The following is an 11,344-nucleotide window of genomic DNA, read 5'->3' on the forward strand; positions in this document are numbered from 1 at the left end:
GCTGTAAATTAGTGATCTTCATTGTGTGACGATCAGATGACGGGTATTGAGAATTCGGTTTCCCAGAGCGGAAGCCATTGCGTGCAGCGGCTTCCCGCTCTTGATCTTTGATCTTTTGGGTACAGGAACAATGGTTGGTCGAATGATGTCCCGTGAAACAAGCATTCTTTTCTTTCCTTTTTCGCGATGTCACATGACGACGGCACGATTCTGAGTGACGAGCGTGACGACACCGATAATGTGTTATCGTAAAATACTAATGTTTCGATCATAGAGAAACGACAATTGTTATATTGTCGGATGGATAGAGAGTATTGAGGGGAAAAGAACTTACAAAGGGTAGCTCGTATTTTTATTGCATCTTCCGATATTTGCTAAGCATTTTTTATTTATGAAATTAAAAGTAATCACATTATCAAAATCAAACTTAATTTAATGAGTAAAAAATGCCTAATAAATATCGAGAAATTAATACTGATTCAGAGTTAGAAACAATTTTCTGTTTTCATAATGTAAATGATTGCTTCTGCGTATAGCAATTGTCATAACTCTTGATGAATTTTATAAAAATGAGAAATAATTATTTATAAAGATATATGTAAAGAATTATATTATTATATTCTCACTTTGATATTTAAAGGGATTCTACGTGTCCTTTTCTCATTTCTATACACATGTTTCACATTTTTGTAGCACAGAATTGTAAACTCTTTCAAAAATTTCTGGTTTTTTTCTCATTTCGTAGACATTTTATTCGCTAATGTATCTATTTTGTAATACTCATTTATTCTCAGCGAAAAAAATAACAAATTCTAAAGATATTTATAATCATAAAATCGCGCACGTACGTGTGTATGTGTGTGTGTGTGTCGAGCATTGAACTGAGATCCAGATTTTTCTCTATGTTGAATTCATTTGGGCAATTGCTCGAACTATAATCATGGAATAGGTTTATATGATAAAATTTCATTGTAAAAGTGATAAATAATTATGTAAAGATGAGAAGGTGAAATTTGTGCAATCAAAAGATTCAATAAAAGACAATTTAAGAGTCTTGTCTCGCGCACATTCCACAAGTTCTTTTTATTTCTGTTTCACTATGTCGAATATTATCAATGGTTTTATTTTCGATTGCGGGATATGTCGAAGAGCGACGAGAAAAAAATCTCGCGCACCGACTCATTGGTAGCAAATTCCAAAGGAAAAAAAGAGGGATGTTAGCTAATATCCGTGCGTAAGCGTTTACGGAACATGGCAACAGCCATTTATTATTCATCTCCGCAAAGGCGCACCAACAATATCGTCCATTGACAATTTTTCCTTCACACACAACGCCGTGCAACACACGACGCCCCGCCCACTATCGAACTACAGAGAACGCCGACTAGACCTTACTCGAACTAGGGGTTCTACCCCGATTTCTCAGCTCCCTTGTATCATTGAGAGTCCAAGAAAGTGACTAATCTGAACTATTCAAAAAATATTAGACAAAGAAAAATTAAATTAAAATCGCGCAAAAAAAAATTTAAAAAATAAAAAAATATCCAAAGAATGAAGAAATATATGTATGTGCGTGTGTGTGTATGTATCATGTTCCCTTAGCGACGCTATAATTTTATAAAAGTATATAATTTTAACAGCGTTCGCGAGCAATACATAGAGATTTGAAATAATTCATAAGTCGTTACACGTATATTGGTTTCGATAAAATATCTCGAAAATATAATTTTCTTGTTATATTAAATAAGACTTTTTGGTTCTCACGATTTTTCGGAAATGTATGTCGATATTTATGGCACTCAAAAACGATTCCGTCCAATTTTTGGCTTTCTACTCGCTGACATAAAACAGCAGAAGCCGCTTTCATTATTAGCTTGTTAACTTGAAAGTTATCTAAAGTTGTTTATACGGATGCTATATTTCGACCAGGCACAGGTCCTCATCTAACGCCGATCGAATTCACGGAGGGTGGTCTCGCAAGGGCGGTACTTTTATCATTTTCGGCATCTTTTACGTTGACTGTGTTCTGTGCTTTTCCCACATCTCTCTAATACGATGCCACGAAATGTGTATAGAGAAGAAGATATTGCTTTTCCTCTCTCTCTTTTTCTCTCTAAGATGTTATAAAACTTACAAATACTATATAAATGCTCTCTCATTTTTTATTCTTGATTCGCAATATGTTTTATACATGTATGTTACATGGTAAAAAAAAATTGTATGCCACTTACAAATGCTTGTGAGAAAACATATTACTTTTTATTTAAAAAAAAAAAAAAAAAAAACGATAGTACAAGATATATAATATTATGTTCGAAATGAGCGTGAATAACATATTAAATATTGACAAGTTTTGCAGAAAAACATTTATTACAAGAGCGAAAGTCACGGGTGTATTTTCTACGCTACATTTGGTAAGATTTACTTCTTCGCTTGTGTGAAAATGCGCGTTACAATTGTAGCGGATCAGCTCTAGCGAGCTTTTCGAGAAGAAATAATTTAGATTTATCGAACAGCACATACACACATACACGCGCGCGCGTAGAAGAGGGAGGGGAGGGAGGCAGGCGGAAAGTGGCCAGGTGTGAACCCGACGAGCCCAGAACTAATGGAGCCACAAATCAATGATGCGATGGACCGTCATTACTTTCGTTAACACAACGTGTTTACCGCACAGAAACCGACGGACGCGAATCTCTTTTCTGCTCGAGGGGAGAGATACCGATCCACCTCTCATCCCTCACGCTCGATTGCCCATATTGTGCCGCGTTCTGTGTGCAAAAATGATTTGGCGGTTCCTGTATTTGCTGCACCGTATTAATCGAAAGAGATGAAAGCTACATACTTATATGCTTGCGAATACTCGTGCTTGACTCTCACGGAGAAAATCATTCGAATAGTTTTACATCTTGCAAATTTTATAGAAATTTGCTGAGATAAAAATTGAGCTAAATTCATTCAATTATTTTTCATGAGATTTAGTTGAAGATAATTATTTAATTATTAGAAATTAATTATTATTATTCTAAAAAGATATCACGATAAGTAATATCCGCAATATCCGGCAATATCCATCATTAATAGCGCACTCGTTATTTTCACTCTATTTATTAATAACTGTCAAATCTAATCTAATCTCTAACAGCATGCCATTAGAGAATCAATCTCCAAAGTGTATTTAGAGATAAATAAATAGCAAAATATATAAAACAGTAATTGAGCTGACTGAATATGATTCCGATGGCATGGGGGCGGCACGATGGTGCGTTTGTGGGATATGCCGCTGTTCGGATTTGACAAATGTACGAAAGCAAGAAGGAAGAAAGAAAGAAAGAAGTCGGTTGGTTGAATGTTCTCTGTGATCCGCCGATAGTCGTGTTTTCGGACCGTGTTTCCGTTGCGTGTCGCACGCGTGCATATAGACATACAGACACACAGACACACACATATACACATCTGTCGTACTGCCCCCACAACGTGTTGCATGGCTTACAGCATTCGGTCTGACATTACTACTATTAGCTGCGCCCGCTTACAGTTACGGCTCTATTATTGCCCGCTATAGAGAAACTCACCTCGAGGCTTTTGCTTGCCGCGAACGTGCTACGATCTCTTTTTATCTTTCCCCACTTCTACCCCTGACGTGATGGAGAAACGGGGACCCATAGTCGTGATTAATGACTTGTTCACGAACACCGTACCGCTAGTATCATGATAGAATGTCTCTCGAATTTGTACAAGAAAACATGTATGATATAAAGTTACATCATCTTTTCAATACTTTTCTAATGAAAGAGAAGATTATTGAGACATTTATATTATTATTCCCAAATTTTACAAGTGCGTGCGTCCTTTTTTATTTACGATAGGAGAGGAATATTTCCTAATGTCATATTGTATTTTAAATTGTATTTTAATTATTTGTTTAATAATTTTGTTTTTTTTACTTATATAACATTTTACAATAACTACCATTTGTCTTATTGACTTTATTAATATATTATTACAAATATTTGTTTGAGTTTGACAGGGTTAAAAAGTGTGATGAATAAAGTTGACTCGAGTCCAAGTGCAACTCGAATCTGTCACCATTTTACCACATTGCTCTTTCGACTCGTTTTGGCTCGTTCCGACGCTTTGTCGACGTGTTGTCACCAATTGTCGCGCGCTGCGCCCTACGAGTTTACACACAACAGGGTGACGTGCAGTTTACGCGATTCTATTGTTAAGCACGGCTGGTTTTCTTTTTCTAGTCATACATATACACATATATATATGTATGTATGTGTGCATATATATATATATATATATATAATTTACGTATTTTTCTTATGATATTAAATTTATTTAATATATATATATATATATATATATATATATATATATATCTTTTTGTATAGGAATCTGATTTGCATCAAATGTATATGTATCAATCATTATGTATCAAAACGCGTAGAAGAAATATGCAATGCAGACAGAAAGCATAAAGTAGGCTAACTAAAACAGTTTTCTTTATTATCAAGGCTCCGACCATTTTGTATTCTACTTTGCGTAGGCGTATTCATTTCGCGATAACGTTGCGATGATAATTAGCACAACTTTATTTATTGAAAATGATTATCGTAGGATTCGTTTAGAATTTAGAGCATTGCTATTAAGTCACGGAAACTCATTTTTAATTTATTAAACGCAATGGAGAGACTTATAAACGCATGCAAATGTATGCGATGAAATATTTTGCGCCACGTTGATATATGCATATCGTTAGTACTCTACATGAATAATTATAATTTTACAAGCATAATATCCGAGGAAAAATGTTAGTTTTAATCATAATTCCTTTTCCCAGATCCGGTTTTCGCGCATTATATATAATTATCACAAAGCATTGAACTCGAGAAATTTAAATTAAAATCTAATAAAAGCATTTTTTCCATGTGAAAGAAATTATTTCTATATTTTAATTACATGGTCAAGCAATTAAAAACAAGATATGTATAATTAAATATATTATCATCTAGCATTTCTTAAATAGTTTAATTGTAGATCTAATTTTGCTTTTTTTCTTGGCAATGTATTTTTATAGAGATTTTACAAGTATCTTTTACAAGTAAACTTTTTAAGGAAAGAGAGAGAGAGAGCGAGAGATTTGAGTTGAACCAATAGAATAGATAAAGGCATGCGTAGTTTATTCGAACCATAAACAAATAAATAATAAAAATACGTGTCTCGATTCTTGCTTCGCAATAATCGGCAACAAACGTGTTTATCAACATCGCTATTCTACACCACCACCCTGTAAATTAGTTCTTCAGATTCCCATGACGGCATATCCTGTGGGACAGAGCTCACACATGTCACATTCGCAGTTACCAATACAATATCATCACAATCCTATCACAGGAAACTTCTGGATTAATTCCACCGGGACTTTTTATTGCTGTTATTCTTTTGATCAATATTAAATTATTGCTGGTTGGAATCATATTTAAATTATTTTCTGTCTAGATGTGTGGTAATATATTGATAAAAATGTAGAATTTATTTGTTATTTATTCGATATTTGCCACATTAATTTGCTAGAAACATAAATATCAATATTTATGATGCAATCTTTATTTGCAAGCAATTAATTATTTTAGAAAGGGGATCGCTAATTAATGATACAATTATTATTATTATGTGTTCTTGGAAATAAGATGAAAAAGATAACGCAAACCGACACGACCACCACGATAGATCTCAACGCCATTCTGAATGTATCTATTAGCACTTTCAATAGTGTCATTGTGACGGTCTTATGCGCATCGGTAATTTCTGTAGCATTCTAAGAATTAGCTCGTATCCCGACACCATTCCCCGTTGTTGAGAATCCGACCTATGTAATCCTGGCTAAGGATAATCTGATCTCAATAGCATGACATGGCGCAAATTTCGAGTGTAAATGCTCCACTTAGCTGACAATGTCGTGCGTTTTTCTTTTGTGCCGATCGATGCATGTCTCGTATTAATACGGATTTGAATCTTATTCTGGTTGCTTATCCGCTACGACGACATCTTGAGTGTCTGGGTTGAATTAAATGTTCAGTTAAATGAATATTGCAGAAAAAAGAATATTCCAAAGGAAAGGAAGGGAGGGGGGAGGGATAACAGAGGGAGAGAAAGAGTTAAGGAACCGTTAAATTGGATGCCATCTAAATGTCATTTTTATTTAGGATTGAGGAGATGTAATAATAATATTTAAAGCTTAACCTACTTTAATCTCAATTATGAGAATTTTCCATTAGTTTTAATGATAAGAATGATATCTATTAATTATTTTTCTATGGAGCAGTATTAAAAAAAATATGATTATTAGAATATATAAGAGAGATTATGCAATTTCAATAGTTGAATTAGTGCGCGTGGCGTGAACCTTTCTCAGAAAGCAGTTTGAAAATATCTTGTAACGTGCAATGTTTCCTATCTTTTCTTATGCACGCGCATGCAACACAAACGATACTGTTCCCGTTCTTTCAGGTGATACTTATGTACGTCCCGGGAACTTCTTCTCGTTAGATGTCTCGTTCAGATAGGAGTTACTTTGGTTGCTCGCGTAATTCGATATTCAGGCCACACTGTAGGGATCCGGTAGCACAGGCAAAATACAAGCTCGGGCCCGCGGACCAAGGGTGCGCCCGTTGTATTTGCTCAATTTACAGTTACGTAATTCCATAATGAAGAACGGACGTTTCTTCTTCCTTTTTTTTTCTTCCTTGACGATCGATCCGAGAATGCAACGTTGCGTCAACAATAGGTGCTTCTGGGATTTTGCGAGCGAGCAGTCTTCACAAAGAAGCGAGTCGTAGATGTGGGGTGGCTGTCACGAGGGTGTCATATTTCGCACACAGTTGTTTCTATAAACAAGAAATGTATAAAATAGTCTTCGCACAGTCTGTCGTTCCCAGAGTGGGAAATTGCAAAATTGTCATGAAAAACGGTTGTTTTCGCTCGAAGTTTTATCAAGCAAAATTTTATACGTAAAACACAACTTGCAACAGTTTCAGTTATTATAGTAAGGGGGAACATTTAAGTTTGTATGCTTTTTAGCAATATAATATAAAGACATTTGTTAAAAATTTACGTAATTATTTGTGGCGAGAGTGCGTAAATGTAGGTCGTAGAGAGAAATATGAAAATTATTTTCCGTCAATTATCATTGCTGCATTGTCCTTTCTTTCTGCCGTTATTACCTGTTAGATGAAGATTGATGCGATTTTGAAGAAAGTTCTAAATTACTAGATTTTGCACACGCGAGAAATGGCGATGTAGTTGGCCGCGAAAAAAGCATATCAAAGAGGAGTATCGGTTTTAAAACTAGATAAAGGTTTGTTTTCTATCCATTGCTGCCCTTTTCATTCGAGCTCGTTCGAGCTCGATTCACTTAGTCGCAATGCTTTGTGTGCGAAGCCTAAAATAACACCTACAGCTTGTCGACTCTTCGCTAAGAGTCGTCCCTAATTTCTCGAATGATTGAACTCTCGTTTTCCGTTTGAGAATAACAACAGAGTTTTCGGCTCGTTGCTTCAAGTGTATCTTTGACTATATGATGCATTGATTCATTTGGATTTATTTTATTTTCTACAGCTACATACATATTTTATGACCAACACACGAGTTTGAGTCACTGTGTTAAAGATCAACATCTTTCGACGTGTTGCAACAATTCATGTTGCAAATAATTAAAATTTTAAGCATGAAAATATCACCGAATAACATTAAAGAGTATGTGGAAAATTGAAATAAAGTTGGAAAAGCTTATGAAACTTTGATATAAAATATGTAAAAGATTTCAAAAATTCAGTTATTTTTATCATATATGTAATCATATTGTTAATTCTTAGGGGATTAATGCTCATTCGTAATTGTAAAATTGGCATTGATTTTTAGCAATACGAAAAATTATACAACACGTGAGAAAACTTACATACGACTAGCAAAAATAAATTAATTTTGTTTTTGTTTTTTTTTGTTTTGTTTAAAAGGACATTAGAAACGTGAATGCGTGTGCACAATTGAATTTGCACACACGTAAATATTAATATATTTTATATTAGTAGAAATTCACCGGATACTGAACATTGTAGATGTAATTTATGTAGACGCAGGAGAGAGCAACGACGCTGTGCATAGCTGCTATTTGCATAGTTGCACAGCCCGAGGTGTATACGCGGACAAAGCAGTTGTTCCCTATTGTTGTTTTGGATTATCCCGTGGAGGGTTTTATATCCGCAAAGTACAACATATATTAAGCTCGAACTCGCGGATAATAGGCTGTTTATTTTATTAGGGATGGACAATAATCAAGTATTTCAACCGAAATTACAGATTATTTAAATCGCTAATCATGGTCACCTTGCCATACATTTTAATTACATATATTGTAAAAATTAGTCCTAATTATACAATAAATTTTTATAAATTTTTATCTTTTGGATACATGCGAGTAGCATGCATAGCCCTAACATACGCTATCAACTTTTACTAACTGTACAATAATCGATTAATTTTAGCACGCTAATCATGCACATATAAAATTTTCGAATTATTTATAAACTATAATGTGTTTTGTAAATATACATTCTACATTTTGCAACTGTTTTACGAACCATGTAGCAAAATGTATTACAAAGTTCTATTTTTTTTATATACTGTAGTAAAAGAGAGAATATTAATTTGTTAGACGTGTACATATATGTACACGCATGTCCAAAAATATGAGCGTGTATATATATTTTGTAATATAAAAAGTTTATTCTTCTTTAATATTTTTCGGCTATAAAGAGATTCATTTTCTCATGGTAAATCTTTACAATTTGATATAACGGTGCGAGTAGACATCAAGATCGAAAATATCTCTAGCGAGCGCGTTATTAACGGCGATCAGCGGGCTCTCCTGCAGGATCGTGCCACGTCCTGGGACGAGGATAATGGCGGGTCACCATGACTAAAAGGGCTAATCATGACAAATGCAGCTGTTACTGCCTTTTTAAGGGTCCGAAAGATCTTGAAGAGAATCTTCTATGCTCGTTCGTGGACCTAAAAGATTGGTGACGTTTCTCTATCGTGTTCCTCGCGCGAAATATATCGAGCCGTTACAGACGTGTTTGTCACACTGCTCAACGGCGCGGTCGTATCGTTAATTCGGCAAACGCAATAGAAAAAAAATTTTCGTATATATGTTTATGTGATTTCGCGGACGAGCATCATACTACAGATGCTTATTTGTTTACATATCCAATAAAGAAATGTCAAATATCTGTCGCGGTTTCTCTTTACCACATCTCTTTAAGAGATTCACTACAAATCGATAAATAATATTCGCATTATTTTATATACAGGATGTTAAAAAAAAAACAATTCAATATTTATGGTATATGGTAGATAGGATAGACTGAGTAAAAGAATCTTAGTAAACATAAGTCGAAAGCTCAACCGTTTCTGAGATATAAATATTTTTGTATGTCAGCATTATGATTGACTTATTGGCTTCTACGTGTCGCATGCGATGTTTACCTCAATGTTTATAAACCGCGTTCTGAATATCCTCATTCAATTTCTATACATACTTCATAACAGAAGATTTCACCGGCAATCAGTCAGTTGTTATCAACCGGCGATTGCGGATTTTTGCAATTTGGTAATTACAAAATATCGTGCCGACAATGTCAGTGTGGAACATCTTCTGATAAATCATCTTCTTCAGATAAAGATTTAGACAGATTATCTTCTTCTCACGTTGCATGCGACACGTAGAAGCCAATGAGTCAATCATGATGCTAACATACAAAAATATTTATATCTCAGAAACGGTTGAGTTTTCTAAGAATGTTTACTAAGATTCTTTTACTCAATATGCCTTATCTACCATATAAATATTGAATTGTTTTTTTTAACATCCTGTATATAAAATTTAATAATTTATTATATACATTAATAATGATATGGCTCTTCAATATAGTTGCTAATTTACAAATATTAGAAAAAATTTATTTCAAGTTTCTTGGAGCAGGAGTGTGGTTTTTGCACATTTCTCTTTGTCATAATTTATATTTCGTAGAGAGAAGGAGAGAGATTAGTCTAAAGCATAAAACATATACATATATATTTTAAAAAGTTAATAATATTTGAACAGCAGTGGCCAATATCAGATACTTCCAATGATACGCGGATTTACTCTTTTACCATCGTATTATAATAGAAAGAGTAAACTTGACAAAAGGCAATTTGTCAATTAATATGTCTGTTCATCGCTTGTCAGAAGGGAACGAAGATATTTAACGATTCAATAATTACATATTTAATACGATCAGCCACAGCTGCACATCGGCAACGTCTGACAGGTCTGTTCTGAAAACCCTTCATCTGGCCAACGCTCTTTTTCTTCTTCTATAGCTATACTGTATAACATTAAAAGTAGTTTATAAAGTAACAGAAGAAAACGTTTCACACATATCATGGAAAAGAACGTTTCCATCTCTGTTTTGTCTAAAATATTTCAATGAATTTTTATTTCAAGAAAAAAATTTTAAGTAGTTCAAAACTTTAATATTGAAAAAGAAGCAAAATTATCTTCTCGATATATATAATTAACTACATATAAATGTCACTGATATTTAATCGCAGTATCTTTTATAATCAAAGTATGCAACTATTAAAGAGTTTAAATTATTTTGTTAAATTTAAAAATAGAGAGAAAGAGAGAGAGAGAGAGAGAATCTAATATTTCGTGCATTCTGTTACCATTAACATGTTCTTTTTTTATGTATATGCGTTTTAATTATATAAACTAATTATTTATATATACTATTATATGCAATTAATATTTATCGTTGTACATACTATTCGCAAATCATCACTAATCGATTAGTTAAAAAATAATGACTCTTTCTTTAATAATCTAACAAGGGAAAACTTTACGCTAATAACAGCGAGGGGCAAAGAGAACGTTTCGAGTCGCGAGAAGCCGCGCTTTTTTCACCCCCTCGGGGCCCTTGCTCTCTACATGTAACTCTATAACCTGGCATATCTGCACATTTGTATCGAGCCGCGGGGTTTCAGGTCATGGCCTCTTTTGTTGGCCGATGATGTTGTTTCGCTACGTTATTGGTCGCAAGGTTGCATGGCATGTACGCGTACACGCTTTATTGTATCAGTATGGATGCCAGAGGGTCGTTCGCGGCGGCATATGGCCGAGTATCGTATTACCAGGCGTTTGTCATCATCAGAGTAGTCATTGTTCCTTAGAGAACTAAGGGTGCTATGGTGCACTAGTAAATCTCAGAAATGCCGACTTCTTTCTTTA

This window comes from Polyergus mexicanus, unplaced genomic scaffold, assembly GCF_030449975.1.
Source record: "Polyergus mexicanus isolate NDT 795.1 unplaced genomic scaffold, iyPolMexi1.0 SCAF_1, whole genome shotgun sequence".
Taxonomy (NCBI): domain Eukaryota; kingdom Metazoa; phylum Arthropoda; class Insecta; order Hymenoptera; family Formicidae; genus Polyergus; species Polyergus mexicanus.